Raw genomic sequence first — 13,339 nt, forward strand, 5'->3', positions numbered from 1 at the left:
CCATTAAAGTGAGAGCAGGTTGTGGGGGACTTACACAAAAAAAACCTTCTGTTTGTCAAGTTGACAGACAAACGCATTTTTTTGCAAAAGTGCCCAAGGCCACAGTTTCACTTCATAGGCGGCTCCGCAAACTCGTCTAACAATGGGAAAATGTTACTCTTTTTTCTTTTTTTTTATATCACAAATAGCCTTTGTATTATCATAAAACACATTAGAATATTAAACACATATTATACATGGTGCCCCCTGGCACTGGGTCATATCTACAAGGGATTATTTTCACCTGACAGAGCCCACTGGACGACTGTCAGAACCATCACAAAGCGATCTTAGTAAAAGTAAAACATGTCATAAACGTACAACCATTAAGAAAAAAAGGGGGTGACCCTGTGTCCCTCAGAACCTTGAGGCCAAGCACCTCTAGAATTTTACCAAACTGAAATAAATAAATAATTAGGATTCTCTAGAATTATACCAGCAGATGGCCTTCAGAAAATAAAACACTTGTATATATTTGTACATATCGATTGCATTGGATTGTATCGTCACTGTATATATTTCTTCACCACGTGATCACCATTCACCATTGTCACACTTTTGCACTTTAAATTTATCTTGACAGTCATTGTACTTACTGTATGAAACATCAATTTGAATGAATTTAATTCAGATAAACACAAAGTAAAATGAATTGCGCACATGTCTCTTTTTCATTCAGTGTAAGGACCTGGGGCCAGATGTAGGTAGGCATTTACCGGTCGGTAACGGCCGAATTCATCCGTTACCGACCGGTAAATGGAATTTGAGATGTAGGGGGCATATTTTTACAGAATCGGTAAATTTACCGATTGGTAAATTTACCGATTCTGTAAAATACCGAATCGGTATTTTTACCGAATCGGTAAATTTGATATGTAGGTGGGACTCTTCTGAGTCCCACAAGCCTTACCGAATCGGTATTTTACCATCAAATTCAATTTGATGGTAAAATACCGATTCCGGTGTGCATGCACATGTGTGCATGCACACCTGTGCCATATGACAGGCAGACCTGCCCTTAGGGCAGGTATGCCTGCCACATGGCACCCGATCCTGTTTTGGGGGTGCTAGAGGGTGTCAAAGTGACACCCCCTGCACCCTTGTGAAATTCGGTATTTACCGATTCGGTAAATACCGAATCGGTAATGCCCATTCATTCCTATGGGCTTCAAAGCCCATAGGAATGAATGGGCATTACCGGTCGGTATTTACCGAATCGGTAAATACCGACTTTTACAGATTCGGTAAATCCACATCTGGATTTACCTACATCTCCCTCCTTATATTTTACCGATTCATAAACACCGAATCGGTAAAATTCGGTATTTATGAGTCGGTAAAATATATTTACCTACATCTGGCCCCAGGTCTTGTGTTTCGAGAGTGGATTCTTTGATTGCATTAAATAGCAGTTGTAAATTATTTGTGTTTCTACCCGACAGAACCCCTTTCTAATTAACCATAAACGTACAACCAGTAACCACTGGTAATCACTGTAATTAGCATCAGCCTGTAACATAAACTACATCATGCACAGTATCACATCAGGTGCCAATTACATTCTGGGCCAACCTCACCAGCATAAACCCATTATGCACATAGTCTCCTGAGAAAGACCATAGTAGACATAAATGACATTAGGGCCTGGCCCCCTACACACCTCTTAACACATCCTCCCAGCTGCAGAGCATTAGCTTCAATTATGGAAGAGTGGATTTATAAATCATCTCACAGTAGGAAAGGTGATTATTTTGGGGTCCCCCCCAACTTAAGGTGAGGAACCAGATGATAACATAGAAAGGAAAAGCAGGCTGTGTGGAATTATTTTGTGGTGGTCCCATCATACTAGGACCACTACAGGCTGACATATGGGCAACATTTTGTTTTAACTAAAGGGCCCCGCAAAGCATTATGGGGCGATTTTCTGTAGTCCGTGAATATTACAGCATCGGCTCCCCTGCTGAGCCCGGGAGAGCCACAGTAAAGTTTTCCTTTAGTTTTTCTTCCTTTCTGCGGGCTCCCAGAGTGTTTCCCTTTTGTGAAGCATCAGGGTCCAATCTAGCACATTCCTAACATCCAAATATACAAGGGCAAACTATTGAGCCTCCTGATCATTTCTTGATCAACAAAAAATTATCCAATAACAGTGACGGTTTGGACATCATAAATGGACAATAAAGTTCAATTTCTCGTGTTCTTTATTCAAAATTCCATAGAAGTATGCTTGACCAAAAAACAGCCGACACATGTTCCGTCAGTGCTAGGAGTAAGCACTAAAGACTTTTTCAAGGCTAGGCAAGACGAAGAATAACGTCGTATGTTTCCCTTTTGTGAATGGGCACACAAAGAAAGCATTTGTTTGTCAAGTTGACAAAGAAATGCTTTTTTTTTTTGTAAAAGCGGCATGACTCGCTTTCACGATAATGTCGGCCGCACCCAATTCTTTACACAAGCTGTGTCTAAAGAAAGGGGCACAGCCGCCATTTTAAAAGAAAAAAAAAGAAAAAGGGTTGCAAGAGAGATTGTCCTGCCTGCATAAGCAGGGCAGAAACCCATTTAGCAAAAATTAGAGCTCAAAGGCTGTAATTAACGCCTACAGAGTAACAGCACATGTAACAGGGAGTGTCGTCATGGGAGATTACAAATTAGATAAGACAACACAAAGGAGGGACTACTACGCCTATCGACCAATAAAAAAGCCACAGTTTCCAAAGGACAATCACAAAAGCCAATGATAAATATAGGGGGAAAGTGGGCGGAGCTTCAAGTCCATACCACAATACAGCATGCTTTGCAGATCAGCACATGCTCTGCTCAGGCTAGACCTAAAAGGGTGTGAGAAGATGGAGGTGAGAAGGAGAGGAGCAGATGGAGACAGATGGCAATGAAAGGACAGAAAAGAAACAAGTGGCTGGCAGCAGATTTTCAAAGAAGTCCCCCAACGCAGCGCAGCCCCCAGAGAGGTTGCGTTGCGTGACAGGGGGGAGCAGGAGAGCACTATATCTTGAGGGCTATGGCTCTCTCTTTCCCTCTCCCTAGCTCCGGTGCTGATTTCTGCAGCCGTGCGCCAGGTACACACCTTAGTGCCATAGTGCAAGGGTGTGTGCAAGAGTCTAGCATAGGTCTTATACTGGAAGGTTACCCTTCCAATATAAAATACTAAGCCTACACCAGTTCAAACACTTTTTCCACTTTGTAAGTGCGTGGCACCGTGCAGCACACATGCAAACTAGGAAAAGAAAAGAGATACGAAAACATTTGTCCTCTTAACGCCTCCTTTCAGATGGCGTTAACTTTTGACGCTAAACCCTTTCTACTAATGTTTGTAGATAGGGTTTGGCGTCAAAAGGCATTAGTGGTAGCATGTGAACGCCCCATGTACCCTCTTGGTGCTAATGCGTTACTCGTAGGGCGCTTTCCAAAGAAGACCAAGTTTTGCGCTGGAAATTAAATTGGTAAGAAAACATTTTGTGCTGGTAAGCGTCACTTTTGTGATGCTAACCTAGCCCAAAATGTTTCAAAATCTACCACAGGAGGTTTATTTACAATCTCCTTGCACCACTGGTGCTGCACTTTGAAGATGATACAATTTGACGCAGCGGCGGCGCAAGGGGTTTGTAAAGAAGCGCCTATGGGTCATTATTGTCAAAATGTAACGCGTTGGCTACGTCATGTATTCACCTCATACCTCTTTCTTCCACCTCCTACACTTCCTGCCTCTTTATCTCATGCTTACCAGGGCTGCCTCATCTGCGTTTACCTGACGCCTTTCTTCCATCTTCCCACACTTCCTGTCTCGTGAGCAGAGTACTAAGTCTGCTTAGTGATGACTCCAAGTCCCGCCTCTTTCATCCCCCAGTGTGAGCGCCGATGGGCACCACCTACAACCACAGGCTCACAGGAAGCACTTTATGTGACTGTATGGAGCTGAGGGTGACCGGATATGACCTCACGTGCCTCCGCTTTAGGCTGCACGTGCTCCAGGATACCTGTGTAAAATCCGATGTGCACCGTCTTTGTTTAACAGGCACCTAGTGAAATGCCTGCGTCGACTGATTGTGGGAAACACCCATAGCATAGCAGTCATTACAACGACCTACCTTTACAACGCAGCTGTTACAACGCAACTGCCTTTACATCGCATGCAATTACAACGCATGCCATTACAACGCATGCCATTACAGCGCATGTCACTACAACGCATTAAATATGGCCACCAAATATTGATACGTTTATTCCACTGTAAACTTCGTGCAGCAGATGGACACTGTTTATTGGGATATAAAAATGGCGCAGCAGCTTCTGCTCAGTGGAATGAATTAAGGCGTTTTTCCTTAAGGTATTCAGTGAGTTAATCTCTCCCGGCTGACATCTGATGTGTCCTGAAGGCCATAATTTTGAATCCCAGCGTCATTAATCCAACCTTCCTTCCGAGATCAATAAACGGACTGCTGCTAAATAGTAATACATGGTATTTACAGCGCTTACCAACAGCAAACTCTGCGATGTGGCACACTATATAAACAAGCATTGGCAAATGCAGTGCACCAGGCTTGCATTCTCGATATATGCCTGTAATACACACACTAAGTCAAGCGGTGGCGCTATGAGACCATGCATGTTGAACTGTAGGCACTAGTTCATAACAGAAGAAAGCCATAATGTACACGTAAACATCCTGAGCCCAATGCTTTATATTGGCAGGTGCTGTGTCCCTGCACTTTTTTGATCCGAAAGGCAGAGTACCTGCACTTTTCAGCAAAGCTGCAATACTTTGATGGGGAGTACTGAGGCTACTCGGCAGTACACAGGTACTCTAGTATTGAGAGTACCTGCACTTACATCAGTGGCATGGCAAGGGTCAATGGACCCCAGCGCAAGCATCGGAAATGCCCTGCCCTCAACTGTTGTCAGGCAACAATGAATGTGCAAAGATAACTCCGGGGGTTAATGCACCTGCTGTGGAGAGATCGGAGTTTTGTCTAGTGACAGTTTTGACTCATCTAAGGAGCTCAGAGGGTTAACACTGCTGCTGCATAAAGAGCGTGTACTATGCAGATCACAGAACAGTATTTTATGTGCATAGCTCAGTGAGTTACTGCTTTTGTCACAGAGATCATTTTGTTAGTGTGCACTTAATAAATTACAACTGTAATCTACGTTAGAAAGTAATTTTTCCCCACTGCTTTCTCACAGTGCGAGAAAGATAAAACATTTACAGCCTGATTCATGTAGCTAAAAGCGCTCGCAAAAGGGCCAGATTCTGAGAATCTGGCCCTTTGCGAGTGCGATTTTTGCATTTGGTATTCACAATCCCAAATGCAAAAATCGCTAATTAAGAATTAGCAAACATGCGAGGATTAGCATTTAAGGAATCTTTATTAGAGATTCCTTAAATGCTATTCATGACACATTTAAAAATTGCGAATTAGCAATTTTGGGCCGCTATTTACCGAGAGGTCAGACCTCTCGGTAAATAGCAAAAACTTAGAAAAATGCTTTTAAAAGCACTTTTCTAAGTTGCATGTTGCACACACACATGTCCTTTGGACATGTGTGTGCGCAACACCTGTTCAAATGTGCATTTTAGGGGTGCTACAGGGTGTCCTTTGGACACCCCTGGCACCCTTAAAATCGCTATCTGATTTGCGAGTAGCAAATTGCTAATCGCAAATAAGGGATACTCCCCATTCATTCCTATGGGCCTTTTGGCCCATAGGAATGAATGGGGAGTTATTCCTTTTTTTGCGAGTAGCAAATTGCTACTCGCAAATAGAGAACATGTAGGAATCGCTATTGATTTAGCAATTCCTACATGAATACCGTTTTGCGTGTCCTCAATAGCGAGTCGCTATGATTCGCTATTAGGGCCACGCAAAACGGCCCGTACATGAATCAGGCTGATAATAACTAAAAGTTATCTATTTTCACGATTGCTTTGTGCGTTACGGGCGGGCGGTTTGGGCAAGGCAGCTCTACTCTTCGAGCAGGGCACGGGGGGGGGGGAGTGGTTTTCCTGCTCCTGAGAGACTGTTTGGTCAGCCCTCTCGGGCCACATCCAAACGAATCATGTGCACCCTGCCGTCTCCATGAAGGCGGCATTGCAGCCTGCATGGAGAACATGGCAACCCCAGCAGCCCCTGGATGGGTGGTGTAGAATTGCGAAGGGCCCTAGGCCCGCATGGTGGACAGCAGCAATGACGTGCACACGGACACCAGTTAGGGGTAGTGGGAATGGCCACGAGCACGTGCGCTCGGCCCCTTTTATTGGCAGCGTCATGTGACACCATGACGTCTGTGGTGGGTGGGTGTAAGGTGTGTTACATCACTCCTGAACACTAGGACTCTACATCCCTCCCATTTTTTAATCGCAAAAACCCACATATAGAAATCAACCTGTGGGAAAACAAACTGTATCAGGATGCAGTAAAGTGTTCAACTTCCGCTGAGTCCTTTTATCCGCCGCTGCTTGGAATCACAGATGATGTTCAATCTGCTGCGGGGAACGTCAGTTCACAGTGGCACCGGTTTGGGGTGCTCGATGGAACCAGTCTTTTGACGACTCTGCGGCAAAATTGTCCTCACAGTCCCTCTTTTGCTAACTTCCATGGCGACGGGTGCAGTTAGAGTTCTTGTCGTTCGCCGGGGAATGATGCACGATTTCCGGTCTCGGCCTTAGCTTCACTTGTAGTCTGTGTCCTACTTGGCAAAAGGCAGATCCGTTGCAAGGCATCCCTCTAACCAGGATGACCCCTCTCGTCGGTGTTCCCCTGCCACGGGATACCCTTGAGGTCCTCTTTCTCAGATTTGCGCTGGGCTGGATGTGCCACATCAGGTTGTTCCTACGCCACCGTCAGTGGGGGTAGGGAGCAGACCATGTGCCTCACCTCAGATTCCGCAGCCTTGTCCCGAGGTAGCTGTTGGTTTCTGTCTTTGCTTGCGATGTCTTCGCCCTCCCCGGACCTTTCGGATGGGCGTCGGAGGACCATCTCTCGTCGCGGGGACTTCCATCCCGGAGGCCTCTGCCCCTGAGTCACCACGGCTGGCATGTGTCCAGTGTCCGTGTGACCCCAAAGGTGGATGTCACAAACGGTCTCGCTTGCTCCTCTCCGCAGATCCTGGGTGGGCGGAAACATCGTCTATCAGCTGGTCTTCTTTGCCACTGGTGTTCTTCCGGCCTCGTGTTCCTCGCACTGTTGTCCTGGCACTTGTCGCCTTCCTTCTCTTCGGGAGTGTGAGTGTTCTTCCTGCACTCCTCTCTCTTTTCTTAGTTGGTTCACTGTGGGGACGTTGCTTCGCACTGACTTCTCCTTCTACTCTTAACTGTGGCAACAGGCCACATGGATATACTTCCTTCCTTTTCACGGTGGCAGACGTGCCACTCGGATCTCTCCTTTTCTTCCTTCCTTTTCACAGTGGCAGACGTGCCACTCAGATCTCTTCTTTTCTTCCTTCCTTTTCGCGGTGGCAGACGTGCCACTCAGATCTCTTGTTTTCTTTCTTCCTTTTTCACAGTGGCAGACGTGCCACTCAGATCTCTCCTTTTCTTTCTTCCTTTTCGCAGTGGCAGACGTGCCACTCAGATCTCTCCTTTTCTTCCTCCTGTATCGCGACATCACTTGGACCGATCTTGTGTCTTCTCTTCTGACCTGGGTCCTCCATGCAGTGCGCGCACTCTGCATGTGTACCCCTGGTCTTGTCCCCATCGGGGACACTTTCTCCTTCTTCCTCAGCAGCCAGAGTTGGTGTCGCGAACCTTCTTTTCTTGATGCTTTCTTTTCTTGATTCTTGTTGGTGACGTTCGGGGGTCCACGTCCGTAGACCTTTTCATGGTTGAACGTCCTGGACCGGTTGGTGGTCCACTTCTGCCGATGCCTGGCAGGTTGCCTTCGGTCGTCCTGTCGGACTTTACGCTACAACAGTTATTGGGGACCCGTTGTGGGTCAGCACTTGATGGGCGATCATTCTGCGGATCGGCTCCTGGGAGGCGCCATGGACCTGTCGCGGGTCGGCACTTGATGGGCGATCATTCTGCGGATCGGCTCCTGGGAGGCGCCATGTCGTGTGGTCGTCCGCGATAATTGTTCTGCGCGATGGCGCTGCATGCGCTCTTCTTTCGCTTGCGGTGGCTGTGCGTCGCCACGTGGCGCGTTGATTGCGCACTTACTGTTCAGGGTTCTGGGACGCCTGTTGCGTGACGTTGGGTACTTGCTGCTTTGGCTGTCGTCAGGTACTTGATGCTTTGGACCGTTGGCGGGAGTAGTTGATGCTGCGGTGAGCGCCTGTGGCCACAAGGCGTCGCTGCTCTCTCCGTCGTCTGATCGCGGCAGTCTTTTCCCTGGACGTTCTTCCAGTGCTTGGCAATCGTTTCCTCCAGACGTTCTGTGAGTGCTTGGATGCCTAGTGAGACGTTCGCGCCTCTTCCCACGTTGCGTTGGAAGTGGCAGCCGCCTACTCCTCGCTGGTGTGTGTGGGTGTCTTCTGCGCTGTTGCGCACTTACTTGCTGCGTATTGTATTGTATTTATTATTTGTAACGCGCAACTGTCACCCTACGGGTATCCTGGCATATCCTGCGTGAGGTTGGATGCTTTCGTTGGGGCGTTACTCAAGTCTGTTGCCCCTTGCTGCCGCTGATTTCTCTTGTGTTGGGCAATGCTTGTTTTGGGGGGGGTGTTGATCGTTCCCTCAGGCGGGGAGCGCGTCGCTCCAGTCACTCTTCCCTGGGCGGGGGGGGCGCTTGAGGCAGGCCGCGGGTAGGCTCCGCCGGCTCTGCCCAACGATGCGCTGGTGATTGTCCAGCAGGCCCCGCTCTCCGGTCTCCCGCCGCAGCAGCTTCTCCTTGCACACGCTGCGCGGCGGAGACCTGCCACGGACGTCGCAGGCTGCGGGTAGGCTCCGCTGGTTCTGCAGTGTGTGTCCTTTGTTGTGGGTGCCGCCGGCAGGCCGCGGGTGGGCTCCGCTGGCGCTGCAGAGTCTTTCTTCGCTGGGGATGCCACCGGCAGGCCGCGGGTGGGCTCCGCTTGGTCTTTCTTCACTGGGGGGCTACCGGCGGGCCGCGGGTGGGCTTCCACGTTGCAAAGGGGGTCGGGAGGCGGTTAGCTACTCCGCTCCCTCCCCCTCGTTGTTTTTGGTGATTGCGGGTCCGGCCGCACTTTATTTCACGCCGTCTTCAGTCTCTGTGCCCCGCCGCTTCTAAGCACACACGCGGCGGGGGCAGGGGACGACTCGGGCAGGCCGCGGGTGGGCTCCGCCGGTCCTGCTTATAAGTGGCATAGTTCATGGCGGGCACTTCGCCCCTGGAGCTCACCTTCGGCCGGGCCAGATGCTCCGTCGCGGTCGTGGCGGGTGGGCTCCGCCCGGCCCGTGCACCTCTCCGGTGGGGGTATCAGCCACGCGGCCGTCGCAGGTGGGCACTGGGCGGTCCGCTCGTTTTCGGTGGCACTCGTTAGTGGCGGTCGACGCGGGTGGGCTCCGGTCGGCTTGCTGTGGGGCTCCCGGTCGCTGCGGGGCTCCGACATGCCCACCGGCTTCTCGGCGCGTTGCGCCTCGCTGCAGGGGATGCCCTTTAGGCGGGCAGCTCTCTTCCCCTTTTGGTTCCGGATGTGCTGTGGGTAGTGGCACGCATGGGCTGCACTACCGGCCTCGTCGCCAGTGTAGAATTGCGAAGGGCCCTAGGCCCGCATGGTGGACAGCAGCAATGACGTGCACACGGACACCAGTTAGGGGTAGTGGGAATGGCCACGAGCACGTGCGCTCGGCCCCTTTTATTGGCAGCGTCATGTGACACCATGACGTCTGTGGTGGGTGGGTGTAAGGTGTGTTACATCACTCCTGAACACTAGACCGTGTTCATGCTAGGACTCTACAGGTGGCATCCCGACAAATCACAACACTGCTTGCAGCGTTGTGATTGGCTTTGGGAAAGGAGCCTGGGTTCCTGCTTCCTGTCGGAGGCAGGAGAGCAGGAGCCGAGAAGACGTGGACCCAGTGGAAAGGAAAGGTAAATTATTAATATATTTTTTATTTTCTCCGCGATATCCACCCCCGACACCCCCTGCAAATCCCCACCCGCAACCCCTCATGCCCGCCCCCCACCTATGAACAATGCTGGCCGCTACTGCGCATGAAACCTTACCCCTTGTCATTGGGGTCTAGGGAATATGGGCTTAGGGCAGGGTCTGAGCTGGGCATGGAGCAGAGAGGGGGGCTTGGGGTAGAGTCCCAGCTTGGCATGGGGAAGGGGCTTGGGACAGGGTCTCAGCTTGCCATGGAGGGGGGAGGAGGAGCTCAGGACAGGGTCCCAGCTTGCATTGGAGGAGGGGCTCAGGGTAGGGTCCCAGCTTGGCATGGAGCAGGGAGGGGGGCTTGGGGTAGAGTCCCAGCTTGGCACGGGGAAGGGGCTTGGGACAGGGTCTCAGCTTGGCACGGAGGGGGGAGGAGGAGCTCAGGACAGGGTCCCAGCTTGCATTGGAGGAGGGGCTCAGGGTAGGGTCCCAGCTTGCATTGGAGGAGGGGCTCAGGGTAGGGTCCCAGCTTGCATTGGAGGAGGGGCTCAGGGTAGGGTCCCAGCTTGCCATGGAGCAGTGAGGAAGGGCTTAGGACAGGGTCCCAGCTTGCCACGGAGCAGAGAGGAGGGGTTTAGGACAGGGTCCCACATGGGAAGCAGCTAAAAATTTCCCCCTCTGCGTGTTTTAACGGCTCCCTCACTATCTCACTCTATAACAACGGTACTGGCATTATCCAAGCCAAAGACTCCTGTCTCTCTCTCTTTGACCACCTCTTCCCTTTCCTTATTCCCTCCCCTGCGAGCTGGTTATCCCCTGACTCATCTAGCTCCACCCATTACTCCCTATCTCCTCCCCTGACTCCCCTACATTCCAATAGGCTGCACCCTCGGGAGGCACAGGTCGACCCTCTTCCATCCCCCTCTCCTCCTCTCCCATTCTTCCCCCCTCACAGTGTGCCCCCCCTTCATCACTACAGCCTTACCTCTAGCTAATACACTTCTCGTCCGATCTGCACCGTCTCGGTACTCCAATCTTATCTCCTCCCCCCTATCCCTACCTGCCACCCCCCTATTTAGTCCACCTCTCCTCCAACCTTCTCCCCTAGTTATCTTTCCTTAGCTCCCCTTATTCCCTCCTCTTCTCCTATTTTCTACCCCCTTCTCCCATCGCTATTTACCCCGATTTCTCCACAAACCCACTGCATCTCTCTTCTCCCCCCCACTCCTACAGTAATGCTGTGCTACCCCCTTTTCCCCTTGGTAACCCTTTCCCTCCCTCTGGCCTAGCAGAACCACTTTCTTTCTTCAACTTCCCCATCTCCCAACCCCCCTCACTCTGCCAGGTGCGCGTTCCCTCACAGCCACCTCACCTAGCTGACAGGACCTCTCCAACCCCCTCCCCTCTCTTCCTCTCAAACCTTCTTCCTTCCTATGACTCCACACATTCTTCCCCTCTCTTTCTGCCCCACCGCCTAACTCCTCACCTATGTGTTAAAATGAAGTATTGAGTCGAATTAATTAAGATTACATTGTTTAATTGAAGAAGTATAGTTATGCAACCCTCACGGACCTCGATCCAGCTCCCAACTGCCAGACGAAGTTCCAAACAGAACCAAAACCTCGAGAATGTAGAATACACAATACATCATAACATGGCATGGTAAGAATTCTAAACATGACATAACCATAACACATCTTCCCTACTATAAAAACAAAAGTTTCATGCCACATTTTGATAAATAAGATAAGAGAAAATACATGTAGTTACTATGAGAAAGAAAAGAGCAGGCAAATAGAATTGACAATGAGAATCAATTAAACTCTCAACAATAAACATAAGTGCATACTAGGTAAAAGAATCATATATATTAATGAGAATACATTACATAATGTGTAGTATACTTGTAAAGCGCACAGCTGCCCCAGCAACGGGGCGTCCCGGCACTGTATAACTCTGGGGAACCCGTCCTGGCTTTCCCTGTGGGATGGTCCCTTGCTGGGAGTCCCCAAGGTGGAGCCAGGCATCCCCGGAATTGGTGGGGCCGTTGTGGAGATTAGGCAAGCTAATGCCCAGAGTTGCCGAGTGGAACCTCTGATTAGAGTAAGCACCGAAGCGAGAATTATCGAGTCCGCTGACCCAAGTCCACGACCCTGCCGCGTCGGGAATTGAACCCTGGTCCCAGGCTGACTTCTGCTCTCGGGCCTGCTGCCTCTAACCAGTGAGCCACACTACTCCACAATCTTTATGCCAACCTGGTTTTGTTCTTAATCTGCCAAGATCTCTGTTGAATGTGTTGTCAAAGTGATTAGAACCGACTCGATGAGAAAGTCGTGAATGTTGATTTGAGGCTTTCACTAAGCTGTACATATTCCAAACATCTCCAGAATCTAACACAACTACATTTCTTTTGACATCAGAAATTACAAAAGAACCCATGAATTTAGAATGCCCTTTCCTCACAATGCCAGGTCTTCTCACAAGAACAGTATCACCAACACACCACAAAATCTGTTTTGTGCCATGTCTGTTATCAAAACTGATTTTGTATTTGTTTTGATAATTCTTTCTTCGTACACTCATGTCAGAAACAGGAAGTTGATCAAGAACAGAAGTATCCAGTCCTAACCAAACAGGATTTAATTCACAATGAGGTTTCCTTCCCCTGAGAACAGCAAAAGGTGATACACGTGTCACACTATGAGGTGTCACTCTTTGTGCCCACCAAGTTTCTCTCAAAGCAATTATATTTTATTTTGAATTGCACGTTGGGCACAACTTTTAACAATTTTGTTCATGCTCTCTGCCAATCCGTTTGCTTGTGGCGAATAAAGAGCGGTTTTTAAAATGAACAATGGCTAAACTTGAAAGAAACTGTTCCATCTGTAAGGACACAAATTGTGTACCATTATCGGAAATGAGGGTCTTAGGAATTCCTTCTCTGGAAAATTCCTCCGTAAGGAAATCAATAACAGTTTGAGTATCAACCATTGGAACACATTTGGTTACCACCCATTTGGAAGTATAATCCACCAGTAAAATCACAAAACGTTCACTGTGGTTCAATACCTCAAATGGACCTGCAATGTCTATAGCAAGACAAGGGGGAAGGGCTCTATCAGTAGCCGGCCCAAAGCTATGGAATGAACTTCCCAAGGAAATTAGACTATGCAAGGAACACCTTCCCTTTAGGAAAAAACTAAAAACATTCCTTTTCAATTACTAGTTATCTGGTTGGGGAATTAATATATATGATTGGGCCTTCTTTTTGCCCTCAGATGCTGCCAATGGCGCG

At 49.2% G+C, this 13,339-nt stretch overlaps 1 protein-coding gene across 1 annotated transcript in view; it reads right to left on the reverse strand.

The window, feature by feature from the left end:
* LOC144772230 (cystathionine beta-synthase-like) overlaps positions 1-13,339 on the reverse strand; it is a 175,312-nt gene that overhangs the window by 98,284 nt on the left and 63,689 nt on the right. The gene's annotated exons all lie outside the window — the stretch shown is intronic.

The sequence above is a fragment of the Lissotriton helveticus genome, chromosome 8 (genome assembly GCF_964261635.1).
Source record: "Lissotriton helveticus chromosome 8, aLisHel1.1, whole genome shotgun sequence".
Taxonomy (NCBI): Eukaryota; Metazoa; Chordata; class Amphibia; order Caudata; family Salamandridae; genus Lissotriton; species Lissotriton helveticus.